Genomic DNA, 14,251 nt, shown 5'->3' with positions numbered 1-14,251 from the left:
ATATTCTGGCATTGTTTGATTTGTTTTATGATACAAAAGACATTCATGTATTATTTACGTAAGTTTCTAAGCAGAGAAAAATGGTGAACAGCTATTAAAAATGAGATAGAGCTACAGTCCACTGACATGTAAGAATGCCATGGCCTATTGATAATTTTTTTTAAGGGCAGTTTGTAGAGTAGCAGGGATAATATGAATCATTGTCACAAAAAACTTACAGTTTGCATATGCAACACTGTAACTATCAGCCATACTACTTCTGAGGGAGGATTAAGGAGAGGAATTTGTATACACTTCAATCTGTTTATTTTACAATAATTTTGTGTTAACTTATGATTTTTAATTAACCATATAATACATGTAATATTCTTATTATGGAAAAAGTCAAGTAATACATTTATTGCTTTTAAGATACATATTACTGTGCCTAAAAGAAGGAATTGTTTCTTAAAGGATAATTGGCATTTTAAAATAAGGAAATGTGAACTCCTTTCAAAACAGGCAATATCTAAATATAACGGTTATGTAAGTATGCCTCTCTTAATACAGCAACCCTTTAAAATAATGCAAATGCCCAGAGATGAGGGTTTCCGATTCCGTTGGAGGGGTAGTGAGTTGCACCTTGCCGGACTCTCCCACCCACGCTCGACACTCCCAGCAAAACTCTGTCCTTCCCTCAATTTCTACTTGGCAAGCCCTATCTGAGACTATTGGCCCTCACCTCCACTGTGAGGCCTTATCTGGCTTTTTCCAGGCAAGGGAAGGAACCGCGGTCTTCTCCCCAGCCCAGCGCTCCCATTCCTCGCAGGGGCAAAAGATCTAAGGCCTGACCTCCAGCACCACGCCCAGCCCATAATGACCCGAAAATAAATGCCGGTACAGATTGCTTTGGAAAGTGATTCGGCAATATATTAAGAGCAATGAAAATGTCCCTATCCTGTTGACCCAGTAAGGATCCTGAAAAAAGAATCCTCCCGGAAACAGGAAGCCATATATTTGGTCGTTCTGGTTTGAGCATTATTTTAATGCTACAAAACTAGGCACGCTGAAACAGCTAGCAATTGAATGACTATTTTACACAGTAACATAAGACAATATTACTCGGCTATTGAGAAGCATATTATATGGACTATAGCATCTGACAAATAATGTAGGAGACACCAGAAGTAACAAAGGCTGAACACAAAATTACACATTCATTCACCATGACTAAAATGTAAATTAAGCGTGCACTTTCTCCCCTTTCTGTAAGGAACGAGGGTGATGATTTTAGGTGTGAGCACTGGGATATTTTCCCCCTTCTTTCAATTTATTATCGTTGCTCTAACCCTTTGAACAGGGTGCAGAGGTTGGAAGCCGCACTGAGAAGACTCTCAGCATTGTTTATACGATTTCAAACCAGAGAGATTAGCAGCTGGAGGGACGTATTTTGCATCTCGACGGTCGAGTAGGGGCCAGGGGGCGGGAGATGAGGTTCCCGGGGTCTTTCGGAACAAAGACAGAGGCGTCGAGGGCACCTGGACCGAGGAGAGGGAAAGGGACCCCTCGCCCGCTGCCCACCGACCCCGCACGGGCGACTGCAGCCCGCCTGGGCGGAGCTGAATGCCGGCTGGCTGAGTGAGAGGGACTTCTCCGGGGATCGATCCCTTTAGACCGGCTTCCCCAGCCTGCACGGCCCCACCTGGACCAGCAGATCTGCCGACCCGATCTAAAGACTCGGGAGAAACCGGGGAGACACGCACCACTGCCGGCCGCGCTTTGTCCGGGCGGCCTCCGGGCTTCCGGCCCCGCCCCTTCCCCCTCTCCGCGACCCCGGCTCCTGCTCCCGGGCTCCGCGGACCCAGTTTTCTCCTCTTCTCTCCTTTCCCACCGGTTCAGTCCCCGCTCTGCTCTCTCCCTTTCTGCCACCTTCACTGTTGCCCCGCGCCCCCCATCACCAAGACCCCCCGACCCGCCTCCACCACGACCACCACGACCTTCACCACCACCGTTACCCCAAGGACTGGCCAACTTTGCCCCAAGAAGCGGGCTGTTCAGGAGGGCTCCCCGCGGAAAAGCAGCGGGGCCCAGTCCAGAGAGGCTGCTTTCGTGGAGATCAAGCCGGACGTCTGAGCATCCAGGCTCCCGCGCTCCCGACCGAGGCTGCCTCGCCCTTGGGAGAGGGCCGGAGAAAGGCCGAGGCTGGGGAAGGGAAAGCAGGACCCTGGGGAAGGAGTGACCGTGGGTGGGGACACTGGAGATGGCTACCGGGCGGGGTCACCTCCACCAAGTGACTCTGGGCGCCATCCGTGGTCTGTTTATCTACCAACGCCAGAATTCCAGAGTGGAGCACCCACTCCGCACCTTGCAATATTCCACGTTTATTTCCCATCAGTATCGAGAAGCTCTTTCAGGAGACCGAAGTAGTATATGAACACATTCTCATCCTCCTTAAAAGAAAATCACTTCAAGTTAGAGGCTCACAGGACACACACCCCCGCCACACTCACTTCTTTCGGGGCAGCGCTGTCCCTCCAGCTCTCCCTTAACACATTTCAGGCTTCACAGAAGTGTGGGCTGTACGTGGTGTCTATCTCTGCACACTTGGCATGACACTCCGCAGTTGTCCCGCAGCAGAGGCGACGGAAATCTTCCGCGCGGAAGGAGAGAGCCCAGCAAAAATTTCTTAGCACAGTTCCGCACAGTTTGTCGAACTGTTGGCGTAAGAGATTTTCTTCCCTTGCCAGAAAGGGGAGGAGGGGGTGGAAAGAAAGTGGTGTTTGTTTTTTTTTTAATTAAGGCAAAGGACTTCCCCCGTGACTCAGTTGTAAAGACTCTGCCTGCCAATGCATAGGACACCGGTTGGATCCCTGATTCCGGAAGATTCCACATGCCGTGGAGCAACTAAGTCCGTGTGCCACAACTTCTGAGCCAGTGCGCTAGAGCCCTGGAGCCGCAATCGCAACTACCGAGCCCACCCCCCACAACACGTGAAGCTTGCATTCCCTGAAGCCGGTGCTCCCGCAACAGGAGAAGTCACCGCGACCAGAAGCCGGAGCGCCACAGCTAGAGAATAGCCCCCACTCCCTGCAACTAGAGAAAAGCCCGGGCAGCAAGGAAGACCCAGCACAGCCAAAAATAAATAAATTTTTTTTGAAAAAATTAAGGGAAATAAATGGGATTAAGATTTAAAAGAACAGATATAAGAGAAACGTAGGCTAGTCCTGGTCCGCAGACACGTGCGCGCAGAGAGAGCTCAGATGCATTTATTTGCTCTGTGTTCACTAACATTGTCTCTGGCGGGTGTCTGGGTTCACGCCCCGCCTTCACCTCTCCGCCGGCCCATTCCCCGAGGCCCGGCCGCACACTCGGGGTTGGGCGTGGGGCAGGGGGTGATAGTTCAGCGGCCGCCCTAGGACGAGGCCAGTCCGCGGAAGGCTGTCCAGCCTCTCCGCGCTGCGACCTCAGCTTCCCGGTCTAGTCGGCCCGCGTGCGCAGTCCTCGCCCGCTGCGGTTCCCGCGCCCGGCCCGGAGCGCGCCTCTGCCGAGGACCTTGACCTCCCACGGACCTCGTCGCCTCGCTTAGCTCTCTCTGACCTGCTTTTGAACCCGCTAATCCTGTCCTGAACTCTCGCCCAGCGGCGATCCCTCACCCCGGCCCCGACGCGCTAATTCCCGCTGACCCAGCCGCCCAGCCGCCACTCTCCGCTAGCCCGGCTTTGAAGCGCGCCGAGGGCTGTGAGCCTCGGGTCGTCTGGGGCGGTGATGCGCGGGCCACCACCGCCCCGCATGGCTGGCGCCCACGCTTGCGCGCCCTCTGAGCGCCACGGCCCGGTGCCGCGAGCCTGCTTTTTCCTTCTCTTGCCTTCCCTTGCCTCCTCTTAGATTAATTCGTTTTTGTGTTTTTTTTTTTTTAGAAATCTATCAGACCCACGAAGGTCAAAATCTCAGGTAACACCCCATACTGGCGATGCTGTGGGGAAGCCGGCACTTTCACATGAGGCTGCCAAGCAGTGAGGACACGGAAAGAGAAAAGCGGACCGGGCTGCCAGGAGTAAGCGCCAAGGCACGGGCGAAAGCGGGAAAGACAGGACCTAGAACAGAGGACAGAGTGTCAGAGTGACTTCATTCCTATTTTAAGGGGAAGGAAGGAAGGGTTGATATTTGTCCGATATCGGACTACAACTTGGGGCTTCCAACGGTAGGGTCTGGAAGACACCTGCTTGTCACTTTATAATCTTTTGTGCTGTTTTGAATGTTTTCCTCTCAGATTCATGTTTCCCTTTTTGGAAAAAAAATAATAAACCTAATTGTTTAAAGAGTTAATGAAATTAGTGCACATCGTATGTGCTTACAAACACAAGCCCACAGGCACATCAAGGTGTGGGTCCCGCTGGTTTGGGGGGTTTTGTTTGTTTGCTTGTTTGCTTTGTTTTGTCAGCTGGCTGAACCTGACAGGAGGCAATGCGTTCCCTTTTTGGCCCTTCGTTCATTGTATTTGGGCTGCTGAGGCTGCGCTAAGGAGTCTCTCTAAGGAGAGTTATTTTCAGAGATGGTTCTCCAGCCACGAAAACAAATCTGTGCTCAGTCGCCCGCTGGCATACCCATCTCTGGGACCCACCAGGTGGACTGGCCCTGCAAGATCAAACTCCAAGGTCCCCTGCCTTGAGTTCGGGGACTTGGCTCTGTTTGCTTCACAACTGTCCCCCAATACCTTGCACCACACCAGCATATAGTAGTAGCTCAGTAAATAGTTGTTGAATGAAAGATACTCCAAAGAGTGTGACCACAGCTCCTGGGAAACTGTTCTTAGTAAGTATAAATTCCTGACATCTGGGAGTAGGGGAACAGGCTCCCTAAGGGACAATCACAGGATCACGAGAGGATCTTAGCGAGTAGTCAGGACACTGCCAGCATTCCCCCCAGAGCTCCAAAAGTCCAACACCCACTGCCAGGCAGTTCCTTGCCCTTCCCTTCAGATGTCCTGGCCCTGAATCAGGTGATGGAGAATTCTAGCCTCACCCTCCCTCTCTGCCCAGTAAAGAATCTGCCTGCAATGCTGGAGACGTGGGTTCAATCCCTGGGTCGGGAAGATCCCCTGGAGAAGGAAATGGCAACCCATTCCAGTATTCTTGCCTGGAGAATTCCACACACAGAGGAGCCTGGCAGGCTACAGTGCATTGAGCCACAAAAGAGTCAGACTGGACTTGGCGACTAAAGAACAAAACAGTTCCTGGCCCTGGGTGATCCTGTCTTTCACGGCATTCTTGACTGGACCCAACCTGACCCACAGAGCAAGGAAGCCCTGGGCTCGCAAGGTAGGGGAGACTCCAGAACCAGGGTCAGCACTGAATGGGGTGCCAGCAGGGCTGTGCTTCCTTGCTTCCCTACCAAGCTCAGTCTGGAACCCCGCCTGCTGGTAATACTGATCACAAATGACTACTTTGGGGTACGACTTGACCCAAGATGCTCAGCTTTCCCTGTGCTGGGAACTGGGAACTGGTGGTTGATGACCTTGAATGGGCACTGTGGTGGAGGGCACAATCAAGACAAAAAGGAGCTGCATCAACATGGTAAGTCACTGCCAACCAGCCAGCCACACGAGGCACAGACTCGGGGAGGAAAGACAGTAGCTGCCCTTGATGAAAGCAGGGAAACAAAATGCTTTCAAACCTATTCTAACAACGACATTTAAGAAGTTGTTTTTCTGGGTATGTTCTAATTGCGGCATCCCACAAATTGGAAAGATGTCAAAAGATATAAAAGGGAGCCCTCTGGCTGCCAGCACACTCTCCAAGGCACACCTCATTGGAAATGCCTGGGGAAGAGTGAAGGGCCTGAATCCTGCCCACCATGAAGCCCCTGCCTCTGGGCAGGACTCTGAACCTTCAGCTTATGCTACTGTTCCTCACATCCCTAATTCATTCTTCCCTGGGAAAGGCCACCAGGAGGCTGGTGACCTGGAGAATCTGGCTTGGGAGCTAAGACATGGCACAACTGGAACGTGAATACATGAAGCTCAATAGCGTGGGCTCCAGGACCCCCAGGGCTCTCAGCCTTAATTTCTCAAATGATACAAGCATCCATATTGTTTCCTCCAGTATCCACAGAGTGCCAGATCCTGGATAAAGTGTTCACATGAACTAGCTGACTCCTCATAGCAGCTGCAGGAGGTTGGTACTAATATTATCCCCATCTAAGAGATGAGAACACTGAAGCATAGCAAGGTGAAACAACCCATTAGGAACTAGTTCTCAGTAGAGCCAGGATTCCAGCCCTGCCTAGCAGAGAGCCAGGCTCTGAATCGTTACTTCAGAGTCTGTAACTCCTACAAGCCTCCCAGTCCTGCCTGGGCCTCCCCTCTTTAGACAGAAGTGGAAACGATGCATCCAGAAGGAAATGGATTAGGTGGGGACACGCAGGCAATGGAAGGCTCTTCCCTGAGCTTCACCAGTTTCCTTCATCTGCTCTCAGAAAAATTCCTCTTTCTTCTGGCCAAGCAGGAAACCCTGAGCTAGGGGAGCCCCCACATTCTCACACAGGTAAAATGAAAACAATCAGATGTCTATCAGTAATGAATGGATAAACAAATGTAGTATAACCATACGATGGAATATTATTTGACCATTTAAAAAAATGAAGTTCTGATACATGCTACAACATGAATGAAACTTCAATCATTAAGTGAAAGAAGCCAGACACAAGATCATGTATTATATTATTCCATATATATATGAAAGTTCCATAATAGCCAAATCCATAGAAACAAAACGTAGATTTGTGCTTGCTTAGGGCTGAGGGGGTGGGGGTGGATGGGAAGTTGTGGGTAATAGCTAAAGGGTACAAGTTTTTTTTTTTCATTTTTAAACTGAGATGTAACTGACATATATCCGTTTCAGGTATAAAGACATGGTTCCATATTTGTATATATTGCAAAACAATCACCACATAAGTGTAATTAACATCCATCATCACATATGGTTACATTTTTTTTCTTAGGATGAAAACTTTTTAGATCAACTCTTAGCAACTTTCAAATATACAATACAGTTTAATTAATTATATATATAAGGGCTTCCCCGGTGGCTCAGTGGTAAAGAATCTGCCTGCGATGCAGGAGATGCATTCTGTCCCTGGACTGGGAAGATCCCCTGGAGGAGGAAACGGCAATCCACGCCAGTATTCTCGCCAGGAAATCCCACGGACAGAGGAACCTGGCAGGCTACGATCCACAGTCCACAGGTTTGCAAACAGTCAGACACAACTAAGCACATTATTAATTATAATCACCAACAAGTTTCTTTCTGAGGTGGTAAAAATATTCTAAAATCTTACTGCGGTGATGGCTACATTGTATAGCTGTGCCTAAACTATGTATTTTGGTATACCTGTGAATATACAAAAACCATTGAATTGTAAATGTATTGATGATAGACTGATTATAGCTCAATAAAGCTATTATTGAGAAACAGCAAAAACAAAATAACACATACAGGGTTCTGGGTGGTTAAGTCCACTGTCCACATCAGTTGGGGATGTGCTCTTCCAAAGCCTGCACCCTCCAAGTCTAGATTTCTTCCAGTCTCCACAGAGGCTAAGGCTTCCTGTGAGGGTGCTTTGCCTCGCAATCCGAAAGCGCCTCCCAGCTGCTGTGCTGGGGGGACGGAAACCTTGAAACTCTGGCCCAGAGAGTACTTATCTATGTTTAGGGGGGAGCCCGATTCTCAGTGTGAAGTAAGGGTGAAGAGAAGAGATTTTCGCCCTGGCAGAGCCCCAAGAGCCAGCACCCAGGTTTGAATCCACTGTTTGATCTTGGTCTCGGTTTCCTTCTCTTCAAAATGGAGCATCCGAGTCGCCACGCTCCGAGCTGTGACTATTTCGTGAAAGCATGTACCGAGCACACCTTCAGAAGGTAGCCACATGTCCCTTGCTAGAAAACCAATGAAGGTGCTCATCTTAGGGGATGGTCCACATAAAATCAGGATCCATAGGAGGAGTGAAGGGATTTCTTAGGAAAGGAGTTTTTGGGGTTTTTTTTAGCAGACTCTCTCAAGTCTCTGGTGTCTTTTCATTGATTTTAACTCCGAGTGCATGTCAGGATCCTAATTTCCAAAGACAGACAAGTAGAAGAGGGTGTTCCCCTGCAGCAGGGAGAGGACGTAAGAGAAGAGGGAAAATAAGGGCTCTGGAGAGGGAGAGCAGGTGCGCGGAAGGATGAAGAGGGGATGGAGGGAGACTGCTGTGCTCCAGAGGCTGGCCTGGTGGGGAGGAGAGCAGTGCGAGGAGCATGACCCAGAGAGGGGAGAATGCTGGAGAACCTGAAGGAGAAAAGAAGCAAATGGAGAAGGAAAAGGCTGCAAAACCTTCAGGTGAGGGGCAGAGAGCAAGGAAGAGTCACAGAGAACTGTCTGGGCAAGAGATGCAGGAAGTCAAGTAACCATTCTTGGTGGAATCTGTCCGGAAGAAAGCAGATGGGAAAAGAAGACCCTCAAACCCCAAATCCAATTTCCTATCCTAGAACCTCGAGACACCCATCCAGTCCTACCAAGCCCCCTCCCTCACCCCTGGGTGGCCTTACCCAAAAGAATCCTGAGTCTGAACTGGTGGGGGAGTTTTCAGATCACGTTGGACACTTCAGGTTGGGTCCAGTTGTACCCTGTCCAGGCCTGTTCACCCTCTCTGATCCCCTCCACAAAACTGCCCCCAGCACTGCTAACTCCCCTCCCCCTACTTCACCGGAGGTCTTGGCAGAAACAACCATTTCTTATTCCCTGACCTGCTACTAGGGCTTACCCATTGGCTCAGATGGTAAAGAATCCGCCTGCAACTCGGGAGACCTGGGTTCGATCAGGGGGTCAGGAAGATCCCCTGGAGGAGGGCATGGCAACCCCCTCCAGTATTCTTGCCTGGAGAATCCCCATGGACAGAAGACCCTTTGCGACCATGGGGGTCGGACACAACTGAGCGACTAAGCACGGCACAGATCTGCAACATAAAGACCAATCCAGACCCTTCCTCCTGCCTTTTTCTCAGCCAGCAGGCAACACCTGCTTCCCCCACTCTTGGCCCAGTTCAGTGGTTTACAAGAAGGCTTCACCTGGAAGACTTTCAAATATAGGGAGCCCTCAAGGAACCAGACTTTAAGCCATGTGGTCTGTGGCCAAGCACAACTTTGCCTAAGTTTTCCAGATAATTTAATACAGGGCAGGTGTTGAGAACTCCTCTGCCTCCTCCCCTAAGCCTTCTTGGCCCTGGGCCAAGGCCTTCTTCAAGGGAAGAGCTCTCTGCTGGCACCAAACTGCCCTTTGTGGTAGGTATCTGATGAGGGTCACTCCAGGGGGCCCTGCTTACAATCTGGCCAAACCCACAGCTCCCCTTGAGCAGCTCTCCCAGATAGAACCCTGGACTCACAGGCTCAGGAAGGGCATCAGTGAGATATACCAGGACTGAGGTGGGTGGAAGATCCTGATGGGCCTGGAGGCTCAGCAGCCTGGCTGGGATGGCTGGGATCCCTGCCCAAGCAGAGGAGAGGACAGAGTGGAGTAGGTGTTGTCCAGGCTGTGCCTAGGAGGTGCTTTCAGGAGTCCAGGCCCTATCCCAGGACTCCAAACTGGATGAGGCAGGGGTGGGGAAAAGGATTCAGCAGCCACCCAAGTGGACTGGACCTGGCAACAACGTGCTACAAGGGAGAAAAGTGCCAGTTGGCTGGACAGGCACCCCCGGAGTTGGTGGAGCAGCAGGGGTCTCCCCCACCCACCTGGGCTTCAGCCCCAGCCCAGCCCCCTGGGATCCCTCTTCTCCATACCGGGTAACCTCCACCCCTACAAAGGGCACCTCTAGCACCCGGAGGGTCCTGCTCCCTACGCAATACTCAGAGAGCATCTAGCGCAGACAAGCCTCAGTCATCTTGCATTGCCTGGAATAAGTCAGCAACACTGCAGTGACTGAGCCTGCGGGTGGTTACTGATCTAGGAGGGGTCTAAGCACTGGAATATGAAAAGCCTCGCTTTGCCCCCAGTGCCTGTCCCAGCATCTTATCATTAGAACTGCCCTTCTTGGGTTTCAGCACTGCTGATCTTCTTAGGAAAGATACACCTGATTGTGTTACAAAACTAATAATCTCATTATTTAAAAAAAACAAACAAAAATATCCCATCTCTCTCATTTTAAAATGTCAATCCCTTCCTACCTGAGGGTGGACAGTGACTTTCTCCTTCATGTGCAGGTGTAGAGGTCTGGCTCCCAGGTATATAGGATGGGGTACAGGTGGGTTCAGGGAAGGAAGCGATGAATGGGTTTTTTTCTACAAGCTGGGTCTTGTGCTCCCCAGCTGAATGTGCAAGCCAAATGCTCCTCCTTGTTCACCTCAGATACCCAGTGCCCTTCAGCTATAGGGGAACCCCTGTTCCAGCAGTCATGGCTGGGTAGATTCAATCACCTGGGTGACTGGATTCCCTAGGGGCAGAGCAAGTGCTGCCCAGGATCTCCCACAGACCTTTGGGTAGGGTCCCAAAACCAGGAGGTAGGTGGACAGGAGCTCCAGACAGGGCAGAGGAAGCCAGACCCCTCGAGCCTATAGGCACTGGGGAATGTGCTGGAGGGATGCACAGGCTGAGGGAGGGAAGTAGCTTGGTAGAGATGGGAAGGAAAGCCAGCTAGGGAAGGCACCTGAATTGGCTGCAAGCTCAACCGAGGCTCCCCAGCAGTCCTGGGGGAGTGGCCTTGCCCCAGCCTCAGCAAGGGCAAGGCCATAGGGAGTGGGATGAGCTGGGACCAGAGGTTCAGGCCTGGAGACCTGGCCTGTACAGCTGCCAGAGCACCCAAGGAATATGAAAGATGGAGGAACAACCAGACTCAGGACCAAACCTGTGAGGTCCCAGGCTCTGGGCACCAGAAGAAGATGTCGAATGCTCCTGCCAGAGACCAGAGCTGCAGGCCAACTGGCATCGGAGGACCAGGGACCTGGGCAGACAGGTATAGGTAGTTCCTAGGGGAACCCAGGCTTTGACGCCCACCCACCTACATACACACCTCTTCTCCCCTAGAACCCTACTTCTGATCTAGAAAGCCTTGATGCTGAGCTTGGGTGCACACATGTGTACATAGTCACTCAGTGGTGTCCAACTCTTTGAGACCCCTTGGACCACAGTCCAGCCAGCTCCTCTAGCCATGGGATTTTTCAGGCAAGGATACTGAAGTGAGTTGCCATTTTCCTTCTCCGGGGATCTTCCTGACCAGGGGTCAAATCTGCATCTCCTATGTCTCCTGCATTGCAGGTGGATTCTTTAGCTGCTGGTGGGAAAGGGCCACTATTTACCCACAGGTGACTGGGCCCCAGCTCTCTCAGCACAGAGGCTCCGGAAGTCAGTCTCACCCACTGAGACACCAAACGGCAAGGAGAAGATGGATGGGGAGGGACTGAAATATTCCTGGAGAAAAAGTAGAATGGGCTCACTCCCTGACACAGAGTGAGGAGTGGGAAGGAATCTGAGACTTGTGGTACTGACCCAGGCAAGGGGGTTCTTTTTCCAGCTCAGGGGGTTCCTTGAAGAAACTTTCCGAAAACCTAGTCCTAAGGGGTATCTGAGGGTAGCTGGGGTTGGTGGCCCCTTCCTGAGGATCCCCTCCACACTCCCTCATCTATGAGTGGAAGAACCTGAACCCACCACATTTCCCAGGAACTCCTAGTGGCAAAATGTCACCTGTCTCCAGCTCAAGACTCAGCAGTTTGTGCCCAGACCTGCACATCCCCTAACACCCTAGGTCACTAATTCCCCCGACCTGCTGAGGCTGAAGGGAGACTCTAGCGTGAACTGAGCTGGGCCTTGAGTTGTGGGGGCCTTTTAGACCCCAGGAAGGGCTGGATCAGTACCTGGGGTCTGTCTACATTCAGCCATGGTGGGACCAGAGCTCTTGAAAAAGCAGTTTAGGTCATCGCCCTGCCTTCTATCTTCTGAACTCATCCCACATCTCCCAAGCTAAGGTTCTCTGATCACTTTACGAAAAGGGTGGGGTGGGGGCAGAGAGGTGGAGGAAATTCTCAGGGTTCCTAGTGTCTTAGCCAGGACGAAATGTTCAGAGTGTGGCTGGAAACTAGCGATGAGGGTGGAGACAGCAGGCGCAGGACAATGGCCGCCCCTGGTCCCCATTGGCAGGTGAGGAATCCGGTATCCCTGAAAATTCCCACAAGGCAGACTCAGAACTTCTGGAGCTCTGCATCCCACTTAGCCTGCAGGAGGGTCCCAGCAGAGCCAGTGTTTCAACCTGCCTGCAGGCATGCGCGTGTGCACACAGAGACACACGTACACACACACCCAGCCAGGCCGATCTTCCCGTATAGGATCCTATTTCGTGGTCCACATCTCCGTGCAGAGCGTTGGCGCTCCCAGCCTTCCTCCGCTGGGGTTCGAGGCAAGCAGTCCGGCAGGGCACCGGGAGGAGCCCCGTGGCCCTCCAGGACTCGCTTTCTGAGCGGGCAGCTGGAGCTAGGGCGCTAGGTAGCCCCCGGTTCAAAAGCCTGGGTTTAAGGGCCACCCAGGCTCCCGGCTCGGCTCGGCCAAGGTCTCTGCTGGTCTGGAGAGGCGGCTGATGAGGAGATACAGCCCACCCCAACCCCACACTCACACCCACACCCGCCCCCCCACAACAACCCATACTGTGCCTCAGCGCGCAAAAGCTCTACGTTCCTCACTGGATTCCCGCGCACGCAATCACGGAGGGCGGGACCCCACTTCCAAGGCCTGCAGGGTAGAGAGGGCCGGGACTCCTGCGGGACGCCAGACCTCAGACTGCCAAGAGGAAAGAAAGAAGGAGCCGGAGCGGAAGTCTTTGAACTCCTAAGAGTCGACTGGAGCTGGTCTGTAGCCCCCTCCCATGCTCCTTGCCGGGGTCTCCCCGTAGACAGGAAAGGGGAGGCAGCCCGACTTCCATGGACAAGGGTCCACGGGACCCTTTGGGAAGCCACCGGCATCTCCGGGAGCAGGACCCGGCTTCCCTGGAGTGAGCGCACTCCCGAAAACCCCTCTGCGGACTTTGGAAGAGGACACCGGAACGGAGACCCAAATTACTGGCACAGAAAGCCACCATTCAGGAAATACTGAAGACAAACAAAACCCGTAGGGTTCAGCAGGTGGCTGTCCCATTTTTCTTAGAACAGAAACCCGGGCCTCCTCCTATGAGGCCCGAGGGAACAGAAGGGATTTGGGGGCCCGGGAAGATTCCCACCGAATGTTTGCTTTCTGCTTAGAATTTTTCTACACCGGACAAGTCTTACTTGAATAATAAAAATAAACTAGGGAATCACGGAGGAGAAAGACTGACGTGCGGAGCGAAGATGACGGACTGGATCAAGCGGCCAGCGTGATCGGGGGCTGGGGAGGAAGGCGCCCGGGCCCGTCGTGGGGAGGGGGGGCTTGGCATCTCCTCTAGACATCAGGCTCCGGGGGACCGAATGCAAGTGCAGGGCTCCCGGTTCCACGCGGCGTGCGTCCTTCCAGCGGGGTTGGGTCCCGCTGGGTTACACTCCCCAGAGCCCTTCTGTAACTCTAATCCTCCTTTCTCCCTCTCTGAGAGTCAGGGCACCACAAATTCTCGGCCTGGCAGCGGATGCGTGCTGCTCTCCCTCTCGCTCTGCACACCCTGCCCTACACCCTGGGCTCCAGCCGCCGCTCCCCTCCCCCACCCAAATTACCTTGTAGCAGAATTTCCTTCCTTCCTTCCTTCCATCCGTCCCTCTTTTCCGTTAGTAAGGACCAGCAGGCCTTTTCCCCTGCCCGCCCCCTTTACCCTCTTTTTTTCCTGTCCCAAACCCTGCCGGGAAGCGCCATTAATCACCCAATTAAATAACTGGTGCTCCCCGCCCACTTCGCTTTCCGTTGGGGACTTTCGAGACTGGACACAGACACACACTCAACCGCTCACATGCACACTTGACATCCTCTAAGGCACTGACTCACACGCTCACTCACCCGCTCCTCCGGCTCCGAGAGTCCTGCGGGCTGCGCGAGCAACGCACTCGGCCGCCCCACGGCCACCGGCACCCTGCACATCCGCGGGCGCTGCCCCCAGAAGCTCTTGCTCGGACCCCTGGACACACCGACGCACCCTCGCTCACAGCTGCACGCGGGGCACAAAGGGGAAGCCGGCTGCTGTTCTAGCGTTTTAGGGGAGGGGATCGTGGCTCTCCCCCGCGCACACACACTTTTGCGTACACATCTTCGCTGAGGTCTCTCATTCTTCCAAGCCCCTTTCTGAGTCAAAGGAAGGGAAATCC

Source organism: Capra hircus, chromosome 11 (genome assembly GCF_001704415.2).
Source record: "Capra hircus breed San Clemente chromosome 11, ASM170441v1, whole genome shotgun sequence".
NCBI lineage: Eukaryota > Metazoa > Chordata > Mammalia > Artiodactyla > Bovidae > Capra > Capra hircus.
The sequence above is the reverse complement of the archived record's forward strand: the minus strand, read 5'-3'. Positions refer to the sequence as shown.